Genomic DNA, 23,745 nt, shown 5'->3' on the forward strand with positions numbered 1-23,745 from the left:
CCTTTTTGACCCACCTCCTAGAGAAATGGAAATAAAAACAAAAATAAACAAATGGGACCTAATGAAACTTCAAAGCTTTTGCACAGCAATCGAAACCATAAACAAGATGAAAGGAAAACCCTCAGAATGGGAGAAAATATTTGCAAACGAAGCAACTGACAAAGGATTAATCTCCAAAATTTACAAGCAACTCATGCAGCTCAATATCAAAAAAACAAACAACCCAATCCAAAAATGAGCAGAAGACCTAAATAGACATTTCTCCAAAGAACATATACAGATTGCCAACAAACACATGAAAGAATGCTCAACATCATGAATCATTAGAGAAATGCAAATCAAAACTACAATGAGATATCACCTCACACCGGTCAGAATGGCCATCAACAAAAAATCTACAAACAGTAAATGATGGAGAGGGTGTGGATAAAAGGGAACCCTCTTGCACTGTTGGTGGGAATGTAAATTGATACAGCCACTATGGAGAACAGTATGGAGGTTCCTTAAAAAACTAAAAAGAGAACTACCATACGACCCAGCAATCCCACTACTGGGCATATACCACAAGAAAACCATAATTCAAAAAAAGTCATGTACCACAATGTTCATTGCAGCTCTATTTACAATAGCCAGGACGTGGAAGCAACCTGTGTCCATCGACAGATAAATGGATAAAGAAGATGTGGCACATATATACAATGGAATATTACTCAGCCATAAAAAGAAACGAAATTGAGTTATTTGTAGTGAGGTGGATGGACCTAGAGTCTGTCATACAGAGTGAAGTAAGTCAGAAAGAGAAAAACAAATACCGTATGCTAACACATATATATAGAATCTAAATAAAATTTTAAAATGGTCATGAAGAACCTAGGGGCAGGATGGGAATAAAGACGCAGACTTACTAGAGAATGGACTTGAGGACACAGGGAGGAGGAAGTGTAAGCTGCGACAAAGTGAGAGAGTAGCATTGACATATATACACTACCAAATGTAAAACCTATAGCTAGTGGGAAGCAGCCGCATAGCACAGGGAGATCAGCTCAGTGCTTTGTGACCAGCTAAAGGGGTGGTATAGGGAGGGTGGGAGGGAGACGCAAGAGGGAGGAAATATGGGGATATATGTATACATATAGCTGATTCACTTTGTCATACAGCAGCAACTAACACAACATTTTAAAGCAATTATACTCCAACTAAGATGTTAAAAAAAAAAAGAGGTACAAACCGCTTATAATAAATAAGTCACAGGGATGTAATATACAGCATAAGAGATGAGTTCAATAATGTTGTAATAAGTTTGTATGGTGACAGATGGTTACCAGACTTATCATGGTGATCATTTCATAATGTATGCAAATGTCAAATCACTATGTAGTACACCTGAAGCTAACATATATTATATGTCACTATATTTCAATTTTTAAAAAAGACTTCAGGTATTAGAAATATCTGGTAAAGAATATAAATTATATTTGATGTTTCTCTAAAAGTAGGAATTGAAACATAAATAAGAATAATCTAACAAAATGACCAGCATAAAAGTTTTTAAATAAATTAAGAATATGCTCGTACTATTAAAAATATTACCTTGTGATGATGGATGTTCATACATTAGGTTTAAAAATAATCTTCTCTCCAGAAAGCAGTTTAGTTTTATTAATTTGGGGGGGAAAAAAAGCATCCCTGTAATAGTTTATTTAATGATTTAAAAGATAAAATTCCAATTTTCATTTGTTTCTTTAACTTGCCAGCCAAAGAAACACATAGCTGTTACATTCGCTTCTTCATAAGTATGCCAAAAGTAAGTGTATTGGATATAAATTGAATAGCCCGAAATACTGAATTTAACGGAAGAGATTGTTTTAAACAGGAAGACACGTGATTATCTTCTGTGAGCTAGCTTATGCTTTTTTCCTTTCCTGTTCTATTGTCAGAAACGTTGTCCTCAAACACATGTGAATTCTACATCTCTGACCAAAGACCTAAACTCTTCTCTGTTTACACAGAAATAATTCCCTAGGTTAATGCCTGCAAATTACATTTATTAAATTAAAAAAAAAAATCCAAGAAGACTGTTGGGGGGCGTGGAGTGCCAAGTGCATGATTCCGTGTCAGAACAGAAGCCTGCCCCAGACTCTTCTTAGGGGGAACCAGAGGGGATCATGCCAGCAGGAGGGATTTCAGGATAATTCAGGAGAAGTGGGCACGGAGGGGACAGCTGGAGTGTCGCTTTCAAACCTCAGTCCCTCATGCCAGACACCCGAATAGAACAGAGTAGGAAAAAATTGAACAAAAGCATGAGCAGATGTGAGCCCAGAATGCCAGGTGTCATCTTTGTTGTGATGGAAAAAGGAGAGAGGAAGGAGAGGACCAACTCCCTGGATCCACGACCTTAAACATGGGGCCAGTTCTCGGTCACAGATACTCAAGATGATACACAAAAAGCCTGCTGCCTCCAGTTTCAGGGTTTCTCCCTCGGTCTTTCTCCTCTCGCCGGCCTCCTCGCGCCCCCGGGCCCTTCTCTCTCACCTCTGTCCACCCTCCCTCTCACCCCACATTTGCTCTGTGCACACAATCACAGGCTCAGAAAAGACCATTCCTGTTGCTCCTGCCTCCATGGGAAACTGAGGATGCTTCCCACAGCCCTCAGGGGAGCTGCGTTTTCACCCTGTAAGGGGAAAGCTGCTCTCTTGGCCAGGAGAGTTCATCCTGCCCCAGGACATAGGGAAAGGGGGTGGAGGGTATATGATGTGCCTGTATTTTTGTTAGAAAATGTTCCTCTTTGTTCCAGAAATCATTCTCTGGCTCTGCTGGCTTCCTTTTTTCAGTACAAAAGGAGTCAGCTTAGCCAAGGATTATGAGCAATTTGGGAGGTACGATTTCCCTGCCAAGTTGCAAAGAAAATGCAACTGGTGAGGCAATAAAAGGATCAGGGAAGAGTGATGGCCTGGGAGTTTGCTGAAAGCAGCAGCCAGAACCACAGGGGGACATGAAATGCAGAGTCCAAGAGGCAATGCAAAGAGCTCTCCAGCTGAGCTCCAGCATCTAATCACAGGAAGCCCCGGGTGCAGGGCTTAAGAAGCAAATGTTCTCAGCCTGCATCCCGGTAGCCCCACCGGCAGCCCCACCAGCAGCATCGGGCATGCCATTCATGTCCCCCGCCCTGAGCCGGCTCTCCCTTGCCTTTCTGCTATCACACTGCCCTCCCCCCACCCCACCCCCACCCCTCAGCCTCCTTGGCTGATTTCTCCTCTCCCTGCTCTCCTCTTCCTGACCTCCAAACTCAGAACATCCCAGGGCTCAATCCTTGGACCTCTCTTCCACACAATTCTCACTCTTTAGCTGATCTCATCCACGCTGCAAGGACCATCCACATGCTGATGACTCTCCCCTTTATCCCCGACTCATCTATCCACCTGCCTGCTCAGCAGCTTTATTTGGGTGTCTGACAGGCATCTCAAACTTAACATGTCCCAAAGAGAACTCTTGGTCTTCTGACCAAAACCCATACCTCCTCCCCTCTTATTCATCTCAGTAGATGGAAAAACCATTCTTCCAACTGCTCAGACTAAAATCTCAGAGTCATCCTTGAACTTCCCTCTTTTATTTAGACCATCAGCAAAGCCTATTGGTCAACTTCTAAGTCTATCTAGAATGCAACCGCTTGTTACCACCTCATCACTCCCATCCCGGTACCAACCTCCACCTTTCTGCATCTGGACCATCACAATAACCTCCCTACTGGTCTCCAAGTTTCCACCCTTTCTGCAATGTGCTCCACTGGACCTGGGAGTCAGAGCAGACCATTTCCCTGTTTAAATCTTCCAAGGATTTCCAATCTCACTCAGCATAACTTCCTGCACAATCTGTCCTCTGCTGTCCACCATGTCTTGTTTTTATTCTTAGCACTTTGTCATACCCGCCATGTTAAATATCTGTTTTATTGTCTAGAACAGGAATCAACAAACTACAACACCCAGGCCAACCATCTGTTTCATAAATAAAGTTCTGTTGGAGACAGTCATGTCCACTCTTTTATATTTTATCTATGGACGCTTTAGTACAGAAACAGCAGAGTTGAGAGTTGTACCCAGAGACCCATGGCCTGCAAAGCCTAAAATATTTATGGTCTGACCATTTACACAGACCATAAATATATTGACAGACAGCCCCTCACACAACTCCCAGAATTCCCCTGGGGAGGAGACGCCTATGGCTTAGACAGTGCAGAACATTACAGTGTGGGTACTTGAAAAGGAAAACATGACCTTATTTTGGATCACATTTTTGAGACCAGGACATTTACCTTATAATAAAATTAGCAATTTAAAGGTTATTATTTTAATGATCACCATCGAGTATTCGTGTATTTATTCATTCAATATATATTGATTGTGTGCCTGCCATATGCCCATTATTGGGCGGGTAACAGAGATAGAATAATAAGCCCAACAGACATGGCTGTGTTTTTGGAATCTTGTGGTCTAGTGGAGAAGGCAGACAAAAAACAGAAATTAAACAAATGTTTATGTGCTTGTAAATTCTACGAAGGAGAAGCACAGGGAGGGAAACACAATGAAAGAAAGAGAGGGAGGTAGGAAGGAAGGGAGGGAGGGAGGGAGGAAGGGAGGGAAGGAGGGAGGAAGAAAAGAAGGAAGGGAGGGAGGGAGGAAGGAAGGGAGGGAAGGAGGGAGGAAGAAAGGAAGGGAGGGAGGGAGGGAGGAAGGAAGGAAGGGAGGGAGGGAGGAAGAAAGGGAGGGAGAGAGGGAGGGGGGAGGAAGAAAGGAAGGAAGGATGGGAGGAAGGGGAGAGGGAGAAAGAAAGGAAGGAAGGGAGGGAGGGAGGAAGGAAGGAAGGAAAGGAGGGAGGGAGGGAGGAAGGGAGGGAGGAAGGAAGGGAGGAAGGGAGGGAGAAAGGAAGGAAGAAAGGAAGGAAGGAAGGAAAGGAGGGAGGGAGGGAGGAAAGGAAGGGAGGAAGGAAGGAAGGAAGGAAGGAAAGGAGGGAGGGAAGGAGGAAGGATGGAAGGGAGGAAGGAAGGAAGGAAAGAAAGAGAGAGAGATGGAGAGGAAGGGAGGAAGGGAGTAAGAAATGAAGAAACAAGAAAGAATGGATTCTGCAACTTCTCCACACTCCTAATTTCATCCGACCCACTGTGATTGTCTGGTCTAAGGAACGTGCCTTATTCATAGCTAATTGGCTGGGTAACTCCATCTTACATTCCTAATCAATCTCCTTCCTTTGATCCGGAAAAGGACCCCACTCTTTGCAGGCCCCCAAGGCCCATTCCACACAATCATGACACCACACCCATACAGTAAGGAGAGATCTTCTCTTCCCAACCTCATTCACCAGACCGGGTGACTTCTAGGTGACTTGCTAAAAATGGGAAGATGATCCAGCCTCCCAGCAGCCTCCATGACCATGACAGTACAGTTCCATGGATTCATTAGCTGTTTTATAAATATATCCAAAGAAGCCGATTCTCTGGTGGTCCCACTCAGTGGTGATACGAACATGGAATGGACTTATTTTCTCCAGTAACTTCCCTGCCCCAAAAGAATCTGCTCTGCAAATATCTCCCTGCTGGAGAAGGGGATTGTAATAATATCTCAGCCCATTCCATCACTTTTTGGTCACTTTCAATTATTAGAACAATATAGTTCCAGTTCCTGAAGACTCAATCTTCATTTTAACTCTTCAGACTCATACTTGATTCAAAGCCCTCTCTGCAAGGCAGCCTAGATCCTCTGCCCTGTGGGTCCCCCCCACTCTCTCTGTCTCTTTTCTGTTTCCTACTGCTGTGGTGTTGGAACAGGAGGACAGAGAGCTGCCTGGGGCCGAGGACCAGCCCCTCTCAGTTGGTGGCCCCTGTTTCTCTGTCAAAGGCTGACTAGACATCAGTCGTCTCCAGGGGATGGGGCTTCAAAACGGACTCTCAGGAGCACATTTGTGGATTCTTGTGAGGGAGAGTAGTCCTCAGGGCCTCTCCCCCCAGGAAGTCCTGCTGGGTCTGTCCTTATCCCGGCTCCCTCAGCACCCCCAGAGGAGGCACCCCAGAGGAGGCTGCAGGGACCCATCTCCAGTAGGTACTCTCTCTCAGGGAGATCTGAGAAAGGCAGCCAGCCACCCCTTCTGGGCCATGTCCTAGAACAAAGGATGTCCCTGCCGGGCCCACAGAGGTTGTGCAGGCAGCTTCAGCGGAGCTGTCTCTGGGAATTCCACCTGCACAGCCCAGCAGCCTGGGAGCCCAGGCGGAGGAGACCACTAGTTCCCACACTAGTGGGAGACGGGATGGTTTAGACTCCTTCTTTGGATTTGGGAGCCTCCTACCCCTTATTTTGGGACAGAGAGCAAAAGGAATAGTCTCTCTTCACCAATAATGCTCACACACACATACACACATCAAGAGGCTGCCTCTCCCTTGCCCCCAGCCCCTCTCCACAAGGAGAGGGTTAGGGTGACAGGATAAGGCCACTTCTCCAGCTGGTGTTATCTTGGAAAGCCCTGCAGTGAGGGGCTGGGTCCACCTGCTAGCAGTTCTCTGAATTTGGAACATGGGGTCCTTAGCATCATTGGGTGTCAGCCGTGGGGCTTTGTGGGCAATTCTAGGGAGAGATGATTGCACTCCACGGCCAACACCAGGCTGTTACACTATTTTAACAGCTCAAGGCCAAATGGGTGAGAGCATCAGAATTCAAACATATCACACTGAAAAGATGGGAAAAGCCCAAGGGAGGACCCCCTGGTTCCCTGGTTGGAGCCATCAAAGCTCGGTGACATCTCAGCTGGTAACAACTCATCTGTCAGCAGCTCAACCACACACTCACTAACAACCAACAGAACAGGAATGTCACCTTAGGTGGCACCAGCAGGGGCACCAGACATGGGGGGCTTGTCTCCCTGTTCTCAGTGCCAGCCACACCGAACATTCGACAGTTACCGAGTCCCAGAGTTGGATGGGCACTTGGGAATCAAACATGGACGGCACCCCACCACCACCACCTTGAGTGACTGTGAGCCTTAGGGGGGAAATGGATCCAACAACAAACCCCCTCGCCATAGGGGAAAGCGCCACAGCAGAGGCTGGCAGCTCCCGAGAGAACCAAGAAACCTTCTCAGAGGCATAGCATATGTCCTGATTTTTGAAGCATAGCTAGATCAAGAGGGAAATGTCAGGAGGAGATGAGCCGAGGAGACAATACATCAGCTTTTCAAACAAGACTATAAGGGGGTGTCTGCTTCACCTTCACATGCCCAAGACCTGAGGACCCCGGAAATCACCTCCACAGACAATAAATGGATACCATTATCCAAAATGGTCCATGCCAGCCACCTTTCTGTATTTGAAAAGCTTTGGAGTGGGACAAGAATTACACTTCCTGGAAGTTGATTCTGACCTAGAATTAGAAACAATTGGTGGCAGTTCTAGAAAGGCAGATTTGGGGCTCAAAACAACTAATTTCTAATGATCGTAACTTTCCTACAATGAAGACATCTCCAGGCAAGTAGGGACACCTATCATTAGAGGGATCAGGCAGCAGCTAAACCATCACAGGTCAGAGCTGCAGAAGCAGGGGTTCTCCTCTCATCCAGCCTCCGAAACACCTTCCAAGTAACTCGAAGATTTGCTGATTCTGTTCTGAAGAGAGTACCACTCGTTTGGATGCCTCATTTCCAACACGTGTATTGAACAGTAATCTCTAGAGTCCACAGATCATCAGAACAGGAAAAATCTGCCAAAGAGCACTGTTTATGAAAAGAGCTTATATGTCAAATTATTCATTATTTGCCTGCACCTATGGCCAAAGGACTGGAATTCTTGCTTTGAGGCTTCAGTGATGGAGGAAAGAAGGTTGCTGTCAAAAATATTTAAAATATAACTTCTTATTTTTATGTCACTAATGATAAAGAGAGGCGCTTTCTTCCCGCAAAACTACTTTTTTTAACTTTCCATTGTGGTTGCCATGGTGATTTGAGCTGGTGCCTGACTCCTGCTATGAGACCCGGGCTCCCTGCTGTGGTCCAGCGTGTTCATGGCTGACACTCCCAGTTTCTCTTCAGGGACCTTGGGGTTCTGTTTGAAACGCTACATGGTACATTATAAACACACATACCTACACATACACAAATACAAGACAGTGCAAAGTAAGTAAAATCACCAGAAATCCCATTCAAAGAGGACTTCTGTTAATGTTGTGAACATACTCTGGAAAATTCTCTTGTTGCCTCTATTATTTAATGTGTGTGGGCTCACATGTACACCGCTTTTTACATAAAATGGATCATAATGTACTTGATCTTTTGAAACCTTAATTTATCACTTGAAATGTCATGTGATGGTCATTGATCTTGAGCAACAAACATAATAACATCTAATATTCATTGAGAGCTCAAAAGGAGACATTGTATTAACTCATTTAATTCTCATAAAACCCCAGTCAAGAAGGTTATCTATTATGTCTACTTTGCTGTTATTATCTCTATTTTCCAAATGGCAAAACTGAGTACATTCCAAGATCTCAAAGCTAGTAAGTGGTAGAATCGGGGTTCAAACCCAGGCTCTCTAGTTCCAAAGCCTGTGCACTTAATTGCCACATGACACTGTCCCTGAGAATGCCCCTCTTTTTCAAAGGCTATTTTGTGGTGTAAATGCACTGCCATTTATTTCCTCAGTCCCCATTTGATGGGCATTTAGTTTGCAATATTTTGCAACTGAAAGCAACACTCTGATAGCAGTACTCTGATGCTTGGATATGCCTCCTGTTACCGTCGTGAGATGATTTCCTTCTTTGGCAGAGACTCCTCAAAGCAGGATTGCTAAATCAGGGGATTGATCTGCCTTTTACAAAGGTTTTCTGACCTTACAGTGGAATGAGGGTGCCTCTTCCGCCCACATCCTGGCCGATACCAATTTTGTCATTGGTAATTTCAGTTGCAGTTTTTGACTGTAAAAAGGTTGACAGCTTTTCATTTCTATTGACCTCCTGGTTTTCTTCTTTTGAGTTACATGTCTTTTCCTTTGCCTGTTTTTTTAAATTAGCACCCTTATCTTTTCCTGGTTAACTTCTCACAGCTCTCACTGTGTACATGCCAGGGGGCATCAATATGGGCAGTAGATTGGCTCCTTCAGCACCTACCCTAACCTCCTCCTGTTCCAGGAGAGCTGAAAACCACACTTTCCAGACCCCCTTGCAGCTAAGATTGCAAATGTGCTATTGTTCTACCCCTGGGACATGCTGGCAGGAAACTTGAGAAATTGAGTCGGCACACCAGGTACATGTGGCATTCACGTTTGTTGCTCTGGTGTCACTGGGCTCCATGGGGCTTGTGAGTCAACAGTGCTGGCTAAAGCTTCTTGATCTTTGGCTCACAACAGTGACCCTGGGATCCAGTGACCATGGCAGGAGACAGCAGCTTCCTCTGCAGCTTCCTGGGTGAACCAGAGCAGCAGTTGCCCTGGCAGGCCAGCTCTGAGATCTCCTCCGTCTGCCCTCCCAACAATTCAGGAACCGCTTAATTCCTTGTATTAAATCCCTTCCTGCTTAACGAGCCAGAGTGGGTTCTATAATCTGCAACTGAACCACTAAATGTTAAACCATGCTAAACATGTCTTAAAATATTTTTCCAAGTTTGCCATTTAACTTACAATACTGTTTCTGCTGTTCCCTTGCCATTTAAACAATATTTTGTTTGTAGTCATATTTTAAAACTCTTTATCTTCATTTATGGCATCCCTGGAAAAAGTTTTTCCATGGCAAGTTGATAAATGCTATATTTTCTTTCAGTACAATTATTACTTACTATTTGCAATTTGTATGTGTGTATTGGAGGAGAGAGGGGCACAAGAACTATGACAACTGCTGTAATCAAATAATCCCGGTGATTTTTAAATGTCATCTATAGACACTTGAATGCAGACTTCATTCTATCACAAGGGTTGGCAAATTTTTTCTGTAAAGGAACAGACAGTAAATATTTTTTGGACTGCTCAAATGGTCTCCGTTGCAACTACTCAGCTCTGCATTTGTACCATGAAAGTTGCCATAGATTATATGTAAATGGATGGGCGTGGCTGTATTTGGCCTGCTAGTCTTAGATTACCTACCCCTGTTCTACATCCCCTATTTGTTTATTCCTGGGCCATTATCATGCTCACTGCATGACTACAACTTTAAACTCTTTCTCATTATACTTCTTTACAAGTCTTTTCTGGCTATTCTTGAATATCTATTTCTCTAGAGGAACTTTAGAATTGTTTTTTCAAGAGAAGAAAATCTTACTGGAATTACAATCAGAGAATTGCTTAATTCATTAATAAATTTAGAGGGAATGTCATCCTTACAAAAGTATCTTCCAATCTGCATTTATTCAAGTCTCCTATTATCAAGAATTTTGTTCCTAAAGGGGCAATGTAGGCACAAAGTCCAGTCCTAGTACTATCACTTCCTGGCGGTGTGACTTTGGGCAAGTTACTTCTCTGTGCTTTTATTTTCTCATCAGTAAAATGTGAATAGTAGCATTTCTCTTGCAAGGTGTTGGGAGAATTCAATGATTTGCCTGGAACATAGAAAGCATTGTTCACCTGGTGCTCTAAACTTGTTGTCACATCTGTTAAATCATATTGGTTATTGCTGTGGGCATCCCATCTATTTCTAACTTTAAAAACTGGTTCTAGTGTTTCACCATCAAGCATAATGAAAACCTATTGAAATTTCCCTAATGTGATCTATTACTATTTTACTGTTTTATTTATCCAGAATATATACTGACTTTTATCAAATGCCTTTGCCACATCTATTGAAATCACCATACTTTTCCCTCTTCTTTATCCATCAAAATAGACAATTACTCTAGCAGATTTCCCCTATTGATCCATCTTTGATTTGTTAAAATGAACCTCTCTAGGCCACGGTGCTAACCTTTTATGCATTGCTATGCTTTAGTTGCTTATGCTTTATTTGGGAATTTTATATCAGTGTTCTTAGGAAAGATTAAATTGCTTAACTAACTGTTTTGTTTTTTTTTAAACATATTTATTGAAGTATAATTGCTTTACAATGGTGTGTCAGTTTCTGCTTTATAAAAAAGTGAATCAGCTACACATATACATATATCCCTTAACTAACTGTTTTTAAGAGATACCCTCACCCATTATTTTATACCAATGGTGTGCTTGCTTCAGAAAGATAATTCAGAAGCTTTACTTCTTTTTCTCTGTTCTAGAACCCTTTTAAACAGCCTTGGAACCATCTGGTCCTCAATATTTTAAAATTATCCAAGCGGACACTGTTTGTGCCTGATGTTTTACAGCAAATGGCTCAATTTCTTCCATGATAATTGATCGCTTTCTTTTTTCTTTTCAATTCATCTTGAGTCAGTTTTATTAAGGCCATTTCTTACAAAAGCATTCATTTAGCCTATTTTTTCCACTTGTTAGAAGATAATCTGTGCTCAGATTTACTGGTTACAGAAAAGCCATAAAAATTTTCTAGTTCACATTTGTTTAGCTTTAATTATTTCTTTCCTTAGGTTTATTCATTAAGTTTTAATTAAAAAGAAAAATAGTCCACTGTTATATATACCTCACTCTGTGATTTCATAGAAGCCTTCCGTGCCCTGTCCTCCGCACCCCAACCGAATGCACGGTCTTTAACAGTCCTTACAAATGCCGCCCAATATGAGCAGAAGCCCCCAGGCTACATGAGCCAGGACACAGGAAGGGGAGAAAGGCAAAGAAAAACAATGGTCACTGGGGCAGGAGCCCACAAGAATGACTCTCAACGCCGACTACACATCAGAATCACCTGGGATGCTTTTAAAATAAATGCCAGTGCCTGGACCTCTCTCCAAACTACTAAAACCAGACCCTTAGGGGTGGAACCTGGGCATCCATATTTTAGGTGTCCTCAGATGATGATTCTATGTGCACCCATGGTCCAGAACAACCAGGCTCTAGAAATATGGAGGGAGGGAAAAAATAAAACCTTTAAAGGAATGTGGCATCATGGTCTCCAACCCACATCCACTCAAAGACTTGAGCCCTAGATCAAGTCAGTCCCATGGATCAGCTTTAGGGGTTCTGTTCCAGACACAGTGGCTTAGGTCTCGCCGTAGGAGTCTGACAAACAGGATCTCATCCTCACCACCTAACACAGACTTCTGGCATTAGTAATGCCTCAGGGGGAAAATAAAAAATCCCATACACAAAAATAGAAAAATTCTGTCCCAACAAGGTGGAAGAGCAGTGCCTGAGGCATAGAAACCAGAGTCAGTTCTTGGGGCTCACTGCTCTCCTCTGCGTCTGCGCAAAGGCACCATTTCCTCTGAAAGGTTTAGCATCATGGGAATAAACCCTGGAAATAAGATTTCAATGTCTCTCATCTATGATCTAGAAGTGATACGCCACAGGATGGCATTTTCAAATGGAACATACGGTTCGGAAGAAAGTCCCTTGACTCTCAAACAAGATAAGGTAGAAACTTTATTGCACAATTATTCTCCACTCAACCTCATTCTTTTCCTCCCCAAATACCCAACCATCTTTAACTAACCCAGCAGGTCAGTCTTTTCCTATTTTATTCTTCCATTATTTTTTAAGGCTCAGTAACTTATCTTTAGTGCTGGATAACATGTCAGCTAGTCAGGCTTTTACAATTCCCCACATTTAAGCTAACAGTAGTTTTATACATTTCATATGATAATCAATGGCAACCCCGAAACCTCCAGCCTCCCTAGTAATTCAGGATGGAGTCAGACAGAGTAATCCACGTCCTAACACTCACTATGTTTCTATCCTTGGGCACGTTTTCAAATTTTAGTTTTAAATATTACCTACATCATGGGATAGTTATGAAGATGGAATGAGATAACTCATGAAAAGTGCTTCAGACAGTGCCTGCCGCCTCGTAAACCCTACGTCCACTCATCCAACAGCTATTTATTTGTTGTGTTCTGTAGTATGCATCACGGACTGGGCTAGGCACAACGGATAGAGTGATGAGGAAAATCAAACTTGATCCCTGCTTCCATGGAGCTTACAAACTAATTCTCAATAGATGCCGGCTTTTATTATTTCAAGATGCTAAGAGTGGGAATGATCCTTTCGCTGCTAAAAATAAATAGTGTGAGCGGTACAGTAGGAATTTGCAGCTTTTTACTTGGGCTTGCTTATTCCCAGATGGCAGGTATTTGCAGAGTTAAGTTTCATGGAAAGAAACAAATGCAGCCCTGAAGGGCTGGATAGCTTTCTGACTTCAATTAAACTTGAAATGACAGGGTTTGGGGCAGGGGGTGGGTACAGGTATAGGCTGAGACAACCAACTTCCTGCTTCCAAGAAGTCTTCGCAGTGCATTATAACTTTTAAGTCACTTCGCGTCTCTGTGCTTTAGTTTCTTCCTCCGCCAAATGAAGATAATGTGCCAGACTCTAAAATCCCTGCCAGCTCCAACATTTTCCAGTAATTTTAAGTGTGTGTATGTGGCTTTTGTTTTTCCCTAAAAACAATGATGATTCAGGTCTGCCAGATTTAATATAGCAGTACTGAAAATCACTAGGCAAAATGCTTTTCCACAGATTGAGATCTTAAATAACACTAACAAAGATAAGCACCAGGTGGCAGAGGCTGGTAGCTGTTGGCCCCAATATTCACTTGCCCTTTCTCCTGGGCAACTGAACCCAAATTTATTTGGAGTGTCAAAGTGCACAGCTAAAAGACCTTAATTCCCAGCCTCTCTGGTGACTCTGGCTAGAATGTTACTAAATTCCAGTCAATGACATGTCCATTGGTCTTTCCAGTACACCTTCTCAAATGGGAAGGGCCAGGCCCTTTTTCCCCTCAGGAAGAGCAGTCAACAAGAAGCATATATGGGAAGAAAAATGCTACTGAAACATGCAAAAGAGTAATTTTCAAAAGTCAATTATTTTTAGCAAGCTTTTTACTTAAACATCACCATAAGCCAACAAGCCATATGCACTCTCTTTAGAGGATTAGGTAAATGGTTCTTACACCCTTTATACTGCTAGGGGAGGGAAATGTCATCACAGAGTAATTGTAGGCTTTTCATTCGACTTTCATTCACAAATGTTTATGATCATTGAAGGTTTCCCATACACTCTTCTATCCTCTATAAAAAATAGCCAAAAATCCTTGTGTCTTAAGTTACATTTTTATTAGAAAATGTAATGCAGTACTCCAAATGGAAGATTTTATCTACTTCCATTTAAGAATGCCAAAATGCACTTCTATGATAAAGGCATCTGTATTAGAGCTCTCCAGAGAAACAGGACCACCATGATGTATACATCTAGAGAGAGAGATCTATTTTAAGGAATTGGCTCGCACAACTGGGAAGGCTTGGCAAGTCCAAAATCTGCCGAGTAGGCCAGCAGGCTGGAGACCCAGGGAAGAGTTGCAGTTTGAGTCCAAAAGCCATCCACTGGCAGATTTCCCTCTTCTTCAAGGAAGTTCAGTCTTTTTTTAAATTAAGGCCTTCAGCTGACTGCATGAGGCTCATGCACGTTATGGAGGGTAATCTGCTTCACTAAAAGTCTACTCATTTAAATGTTCGTCTCATCTAAAAAATACCTTCACAGAAACATCTAGAATAATACTTGACCAAATATCTGGGTATCATGGCTTAGCCAAGTTGACACATAAAATTAAACATTCTAGCATCTTAGGTAATTTTCTTTGCAAACCTTAATTATTTGCGAAGGTAATCACAGTTTATGTAAATCTGTCACAGAGGGTATGCAGGAAGAGACTTTGGGAGGCTCTGTGGCCTGGACTGGCCAGGGGAGGCTATACCTGAGAAACTGATCTTCAACTTACCCAGTCTTACAGGAAATTCTCAGATGATCCTGGGGTTGTTACCAGTTACACAGAAGGAGTAGCCAGGCACACCTCTAGTCTCCAGAGCAATTGGAAAGAGACAAGAGGGTAGAGATACCCTGAATCCCATTTGTAAACAATCTGACCATATTCCCACCCCTGTTAGACAGTATCAAAAACAGCTGAGAAATCTTATGAGCCTTCAGGGCCAGAAAGTGTGCAACCCCACCTGGGAGGATGCCATAGTGTCCCCCACACTGAAGAGCCATACACAGGTAAGTTTAGTATCATTTACATACTTTAAGGGAAATTGTATCCTCTGCCTATGTCTAGTAGGGTCTTGCAATTGATTGGCTGACAGCCTGTTTGTTATGAAACAGAGCAGTAAATCCACTGCAGCAATATCATAAATGCCAAAGTCCACACTGATTCCCAAAGCACATGATACCACCTTGCATATCAATCTTTAACACGGGCTTAAAAACACTCCCCACATTGTGTTCAATACCTACCACACAATTCAAAAACATTAATCAGTGCAATCTGTTAAACAGATGCAGAAAGTAATAAACTGTCTTTCCAGTATAATCTTCAAATCGCTGAATTTCATGCTTCCCTCCCTCAGTGAATGTGAAAATTATAAATATCCTGTTGGAATAAAATCACTTCAAGCTTCTCGCCCAACAATCCCCACAATTCCTCAAAGTGTTTGCATTTTTTTCTAGTTGAGTAACAATTATCAAGTATATGGAGCATCAAGTTCAATTTTTTTGGAGAAGGAAGGAAAGAGGGAGGAAGAGAGAAGGAAGGAACAATAAGGTGGAAAAGGAGGGAGAAGGAGGAGGAGAAGGAAGAGGAAGGAGAAGAGGAAGAAGGAGGGGGCTGAGGAAGAAGGATGAGGAGGAGGAGGGGGAGGAGAAGGAGGATGATGGTGACGTGATGATGAGGAGGAGGAAGAGGAGGAGAAAAAGAAGGAGAAGAAGGAGGAGGAGGAGGAGAACGTGTTTTAAAACAGCTTCAAACTATCCATGGGCTAGAATAAAGCAAAAAGGCTATTTTCAGAATAATAAAATCAAATTATAATACTTCTGACATACAGAGAAAACAAGTATTTCTTTCAAGTGAAAGAAAAATATCAAGATAAGAGAAAAATCAAGTGTTAGAAAGAATCCACCTATGAGCAAAACTGGGGCTTCTAAATCATGCCTCTTGATTACCGCTTGACTCTAGTCTAACTTACCACAATGTTTGGACGCCATGATAGTTTGAAATATTACTAATAGTCCTGTGAGAATGATAAACTAGTCTTTTTTAAGCAGGTCACATATCTCGAAGAATGGCATCTGCCATAAAGCTTATCTATGTTACTTTAGAAGGAAGTAAAATACCATTTGCAAAATGATTTCACTCGAGGAAGCCATTTTGATGGAGTGAAAACGTACAAGGCATTGTATGGTCATCTGCACTATGGGAAACAATGGATAGCAAACCGTACTGATTTGGAAAAAAAATTACCTCTTCAGGTAAGCAAGATTTGAATTAAATAAAGAAACGCAGATTTACAAGCCACAGAATTACAGAGCAAGAGCTGGAAGGAGTCTCAGCAAGCAGCCTCGCTTCTCTGCTTATAGAAACAGCAGCTTCAGCCCAGAAGGCTTAAGAGATTCAATCAGCCAATGAGTAAGAGAGCAGGCGTTGAACCCAGACCTTAGGACTCACGTTCAATACCGTTATCGTGGCGCTCCTCCAAGTGTGACTTTTAGGTGTCTGCTATGATCTGAATGTTTATGTCTCCCCCAAATTCATATGTTGAAATCCTAATGCCCAATATGATGGTATTAGGATGTGGGGCATTTGGGAGGTGATTAGGTCATGAGGGTAAGGGATTATTATTTTCATAAAAGGGCTCCAGAGAGCTCCCTAGCCCCTTCCACTGCATGAGGACTCAGTGAAGAGCCGCTATGAGCCAGAAGGGGAGCCCTCACCAGAAGGGGCGCATGCTAGTGCCTGGATCTTGGACTTCACAGCCTCCAGAACTGTAAGAAATAAATGTTTGTTGTTTATAAGCCACCCAGTGTGTGGTGTTTTGTTCTAGCAGCCAAATAGCTAAGACAGTATGTGAAGTAACTTTAGCCATTTACAAAGTGTTTTCATCTAGAGGCTTGGTTTGTCTGCTTTAATAAATACAATTCATGGTTCCCAGTACCCATATATAAACACAGTGTATCAAATCAAACCTGACCAGAAATCAAGTCCTTGCTGAGCACCTATTAATACTGTGCACCAATACAGGGAATGCAGAAGCATGAGACATTCCTCACCCAAAGGGTTAAAAGCTACTCGAGAAGATCATACTGCCACCTGAAACAGCGTGAAAGTTATAATGACATGTGGTTCATATTATTAGTGTTAAAAGATTTTGGAAAAGACCATGAAGGCTAAATATTAAACGAATGGAGAGTTCCATTTTCAGCCATGAAAGAATAGTAACTAGAAATGGACCAGTCCTTCCGCTGTAACCGACTGTTTCAGAAAGTAGACAACACACCCCAGGACTGTGATCCCTGAAAGAAGGGAAATAAATGAGGCAAGCCCTGTGATCCCCTATTTCTACGTGGAGGAATTTATCAGATTCCAGTACACAGAGGGGAAATACAGAGTATGGGGGCGGGGTCTTATAGAGCCGTGGAGATAAGGTTCAGAGTTGAAGGAGGCTGAGACACCTGAAATTTGCAGTGCAGAGCACCTGGGAGAAGGAGGCTACGCAGAATGAGGTCCAGAAATCTGCAGAGGGGTCCATTTGCATCTTTGGCTCTAGGCTAAGCTATGTATTCATAGTGTGAATCTCCATGGGCCAGGCAAAGCATCACCAGGGAGAGAATAGTTACAAAGGACCTAGTAGCTGAACAACCAATAAAATTCTCACAGAGCTGGGAGATCCTCAAGATCTGAACTATAGTGGAGCTGTATAGTGGTGAACTCATTCAACTCCCAGAGAATTCCACGCTTTAAGAACAGAGCTACTCCAGACCTGGAGTAAAGGCTACTCTGGATCTGCCCTGACAAAGCTCTAAAAGCTCCAAAAGAATCAAACTGTCAGAGCTGAAAGGAGAAATAGAAAACACAATTGTATTCAGAGACTTTAACACTCCCCTCTCAATAATTTATAGAACAAGTGGACAGAAAATCAATAAGGACATAGACTTCTTAAACAACACTATCAACCAACATGACTTAATATTTTAAAACATTACAGTCATACACGGCAGAATCTGTATTCTTTTTCAAGGGGACATCAACTAAGATAAATTGGGTCATAAAACAAGTTGATATATATTTTAAATAATTGAAATCAAACAGAATATTCTCTGACCAAAGCATATTCTCTAACATAATGAAGTTAAATATCAATAATAAAAAAGAAATCTAAAACATCCTCAAATAATTGGAAATTAACCACCATGCTTCTAATTAACACAAAGGTCAAAAAACACAAGGGAAATTAGAAAACATTTTGAACTGAATGAAAATAAAAACATGACATATCAAGATATGGGAGATCCAGTTACATTAGTGGTTAGAGAAAATTTTAGTATTAAATGCCTATATCTAAGAAAAAGAAGATCCAAAATCAAAAATCTAAGCTGACATCTTAAGATGCTAGAAAAAGAGAAAATTAAACCCAAAGTTGAAGAAAATAAATAACAAAGGTACAAGCAGCAATCAATAAAATAGAAAATAAAGAAACCTAAGGAAAAAAATCTAAGAAACCAAAATCTCGTTCTTTGAAAGATAAATAAAATTTACAAAACTCTAACTATACTAATAAATATAAAAAGAGAAAATGCACAAAGTGGCCATATCAGGAATGTCTTACAGACAATAAAAAGGAAATACTGTAAACCAGTTTATGCCAATAGACAATTTATATAAAATGGACAAATTCCTTGAAAAACACAAATTGCCAAACTGACATAAGGAATTTAAAAATTGGAGAACCCTGTTTCTGTTACAGATTCTCAGCCCCAACTCCTCTTCTTTGACCTGCTTTGTGATACTGGAGCTGGGGCCTGTTAACACTTCTCTTTTGCCAGAGAGCAAGGAGGGTAACGCAGGGACATTCAGAGGAAAGGAGCTTTCATCCTTGAGACCATGTGCTTTCTTCTTCCTGCTCCTGTGGTGTGGGGCTAATAGCAGTCCTGGCGACACCCTGTGATGCACCCCTTCCAGTGAGGGCTGGGACAGCCAGTACTTACCCTCCAGTGATTTTCACCAACACTCCAAGAGTTTTCCCAGAAAGTTTCACCAGCACCACAAAAGGTAACTTTCTAGAGAGTTTCAGCAGCATCCCGGGAGGCAGTTTCCCAATGAGTCTCAAATACAGCCCGGAAGGCAGTTTCCTGCTTGCCAGACCCAGTGCTCACCATCCCAGCAAACTCCTATGCCATCCACAGTGCCACAGCCGTACCGCCTCCAATGAGATCTGAATCCCAGCCTTGCAAGGAAGCCCTCTTCCAAATGTGCTCCTTCCTTGAGCACTTTGCCCCAGTCAAGGAAGTGGCTGGTCTCTACATCTGCCATTTCTGTATTCTTTTGGGGTCTCCTTACCCCTTAGTAGTTAATCCTGTTACTAGTTAGTAACTCTTTACGTTAAGTTTTTCCTAGTGTAGCTTCTGCCTCGTGACTGGACCCTGACCGATACAACTGATGAATTCCATCTAAGATTTAAGAAACTCACAAACTCTTTCAAAAAATAAAGAAGAGGAGGGAACACTTCCCAACTGATTTTATAAAGCACCATCCTGTTACCAAAACCAAACAAAGACATTATACGAAAAAAAAAAAAAACTAGACCAATATGCCACATAAACATAAGACACAAAAACCCTTAACCAAATACCCAGAAATCAAATTCACTACTATATAAACAGGGTAATAAACCCCAGTTGGTCATGCTATATCTCAGGAATGCAAAGTTGTTTTAATATGTAAATATCAAATATGTGATATACCACCTTAATAAAATAAAGGAGAAAAATCATATAACTATGTTATTAGGTATAGGAAAAGCATTTAATAAATTAAATCTCTATTCATAATAAAATTCTCAGCACACTGTAAATAGAAGGTAACTTTCCTTAGATAAAGGAAATCTACAAAAAAGAAACTCTACAGCTAACATCACACTCAATGACAAAAGACACTTTTCTCCTAAGATCAGGAATAAGGTGAGGACATCTGGTCTTACCACTTCTTCCCTGCCTTGTACTGGAAGTCCTAACCAGTGCAATAAGACAAGAACATCAGAAATAAAGCAGACATACTGGAAATGATAGGGACAGAGTAAAGGGACAAACTAGGTAATTAAATAGTTAATCCCATTAGGGTATTGTAAGTAAAAAAAAAAAAAAATGTATGGGAGGCCCCTGTAAGTTAATGATCACTCAAGAAAGCAGGTTTACTTAACCACAAAACCAAGCAGGCCTGCCTAGCAGCAAAACCATGCAACAAAAGCACAAGACATGCCCCAAAACAATAAAACAATGGTGGCAGGAGACTCACATCTTGCCCAGTGAGCTCAGTAAGTTAATGATCCCTAGGACATGCTCTCTGCACACATAAAAAACAATAATTTATGGAAAGGTGCTCATTGTACAGAGACCTGAAATAATTTTTACAGTCCTGGCTTGACCATGTAAGGCCAAAAAACTCCCCTGCCCAACCTGGAGGAGAAGCTGATGATGAAAGCATGACGTCTACTCAAGAATGAAGAAAGTGGTCTTTTCCCCTCCCCAATTTTCCTTTGATTATAAAGCTGTAGCCCACCAAGTTCTAGGGCACAGCACCCTCTTGCCCACCCACTTGTAAGCCTCAAAAACGTCCTGTTCTAATAAACCACTTCTTATCTATCACTTTGCCTCTCACTGAATTCTTTCTGCACTGAGACATAAAGGACTGGGCTCCTCAGAGCCCCCCGAAACGACACCTATATGTTTCAGAAAGGAAGAAGTAAAACTATCTGTACTCACAGATGATATTATTGTACATGTAGAAAATTCTAAGGATTTTATTTTTTTTTAATGCTACTAAAATAAGTGAATTTAGAAATGCAGTAGGACTGCAGGTTGACAAAACAAAATCAACTGTATTTCAATGTATGCAAAACAAAGAACTGAAAAATAAAATGAGAAAACACCATTTACAATAGCATCAAAAAATAAAAGATTTAAGGATAAATCTAATAAAATATGTGTAAGACCTGTACACTGAAAACTACAGAAATTGCTGAGAGATATTATAGAAAGCCTAAAAACATGGAGATGGAACATGCTCACGGATTGAAGGGTCAATATTATTAAGATATCCATTCTCCCCATCTGTACTTTCAGTGTGATCCCAATCAAAATTCCAAAAAGGCCTTTGCAGAAATGAGTCTAAAATTTATGGAAGTGTAAAGGACCTAAATTATCCAAAACAATTCTGAAGAACAAAGTTGGGGGATTTAAACTGAGTTCAAAATGTACTATAAAGCTATAGTAATGAAGACAATGTGGTATTTGCCTAAGGATAGACACACAGATCAGTAGAACAGAATAGAGAGTTTATTATTGGTTGTACACATATATGGTCAATTGATTTTTGACCAAGAAAGGTCTTTTCAACAAATGATGCTGGAAAAACTGAATATCCATATAGGAAAAAACTGAACCTCAATCCTCACCTCTCATCATGTACAAAAATAATGCAAAGTGGATCACAGACCTGAATGTAAAAGCTAAATATATTACACTTCTCGAAGACAAAAGAGAAAATCCTTGTGAACTTGGGGCATACAAAGATTTCTCAGAACACCAAAAAAACACCTACCATGAAAGGAAAACATGATAAATTGGACTTCCAAATTAAAATTTTGTACTCTTCAAAAGACATAGACTTGGAGAAAACTGACAAAATACATAACTGATTTAAAAGAAAAATTGCACCTGGAATGTATAAAGAGCTCTTACAACTCAGTAATAAGACAGAGAACCACATTTTTTAAATGAGCAAAAGATTTGAACAAAAAAAAAAGAAAAAGATTGGAACAATCATTTCACAAAAAAAATATATGAATGAGAAATAAGTCCTTGAAAAGATGCCCAGCAGCTAATGCACCTACTACAAACTCACAAGAAAGGGTTAAAATTAAAAAGAATAACAATAGGAAGCACTGTCAAGAATGCAGAGCAACGGAAACTCTCAAACATTTCTAATGGGAGTGTAACATCATACAATTATTTTGGAAAACAGTTTGATAGTTTGATAGTTTCCTATAAAGTTAAACATACACTTTCCAAAAAGATCAAGCAATTTCACTCCTTGGTATTTACCCAGAAAAAGTGAAAACATATGTCCACACAAAGACTTGTACACAAATGTTCACAACAGCTTTATTTGTAATACCAAAACTTGGGGGGACAAACTGTGGTACACCCCTTCAATGGAATACTCTTTGAAATTAGGAGCAAACCTTTGATATACACAGCACATAAACAAATCTCAAACACTTTATGCTGAGTAAAAGAAACCATTCATAAAAGGGTACAAAGTGTATGATGCCACTTTTATAATGTTTTGGAACAAAGAAAACTTATCAACAGTAATAGAAATCAGATTGATGGTTGCCTGGGATCGGGGTGGGGATGAGGGGAAATGACTGCACAGGTATACAAGAGAACTTTCTGGAGTGATGGAAATGTTCAATATCTTGGTTATATCCATTTATCAAGACTCATTGAACTGTAAACTTAAAATGGGAACATTTTATTGTATGTAAGCTATACCTCAATAAAGTTAATTTTAAAAAATATGTAGGGACCTAAACTGGAAATCACTTAGACTTGGTTTTAATTTTAAAATTTTCTCTGTAATCTGATTTACTCTAATATTTAGCTTCTTGTCTCCAATAGTAATACAAAACTTCATGTCAGTTTAGTCTACATTAAATCACTACAAATTCCAAAATTGTAGAATTAGTTCAATAGTTTTAAACTTTCATTATAAAAAATTCCAGAATTTACTTTATCCACATGAATAATTGATTTGCTTCTAGGAGGTACACTAATGATTAGATATAAATTATACTGCATGAGAAATATGCTCACCTATACTTAAATATATTTGTACTTTAACAAAAGAAATGCTTCGGGGCTTCCCTGGTGGCGCAGTGGTTGAGAATCTGCCTGCCAATGCAGGAGACACGGGTTCGAGTCCTGGTCTGGGAAGATCCCACATGCCGCGGAGCAACTAGGCCCGTGAGCCACAATTACTGAGCCTGCGCGTCTGGAGCCTGTGCTCCGCAACAAGAGAGGCCGCGATAGTGAGAGGCCCGCGCACCGCGATGAAGAGTGGCCCCCGCTTGCCACAACTAGAGAAAGCCCTCACACAGAAACGAAGACCCAACACAGCCATAAATAAATAAAATAAATAAAGATACATGAAATTGCTAAAATTAAAAAAAAAAAAAAAAAAAAGAAATGCTTCTAACCACACAAAATATTAGAGGATGATCCAATTCTATGAACTAGATAGGTGTTCCTTTTATTCCAGGCATGAGGAGATAAAAGTGTTCATTAGTTATTTTAGTTTGTCACCAGTGCCACAAGAGAAGACAGACCATGAAAGGCACAATGAAATGAAACACAAGAAAACTGCTACAATTTTACCTTTGGACCCACTCACAGCACTGGCTACATAGGGTTTTCTTCCTCCTTCCAGTCACCTGGGAAAATAATCACAGAGAGTTATAAGGGTCACGAGACTAAAAGTCGGACCCAAGAGAATTAAAAAATGCAGATAACCTAATTAATCTGCTAATATTTATTACTGTAGAAATAGCTTTAGAGGTAGTTTATTAATGGGGCATTTTTCA

General features: G+C 41.0%; 1 protein-coding gene across 5 annotated transcripts in view; it reads right to left on the reverse strand.

Annotated features, from left to right (window-relative positions):
- Nucleotides 1-23,745, reverse strand: part of GALC (galactosylceramidase) — a 167,302-nt gene that overhangs the window by 82,939 nt on the left and 60,618 nt on the right. For 3 of the 5 annotated variants that reach the window (XR_009500976.1, XR_009500974.1, XR_009500975.1), the window contains exon 18: nt 23,540-23,595. The gene's annotated coding sequence lies outside the window, so the exon portion shown is untranslated. Of the gene's footprint in view, nt 1-22,254; nt 23,596-23,745 lie in introns of those variants that run through there. The other 2 variants (XR_009500973.1, XR_009500977.1) reach the window with 1 other exon arrangement.

This window comes from Balaenoptera ricei, chromosome 2 (assembly GCF_028023285.1).
Source record: "Balaenoptera ricei isolate mBalRic1 chromosome 2, mBalRic1.hap2, whole genome shotgun sequence".
Taxonomy (NCBI): Eukaryota; Metazoa; Chordata; class Mammalia; order Artiodactyla; family Balaenopteridae; genus Balaenoptera; species Balaenoptera ricei.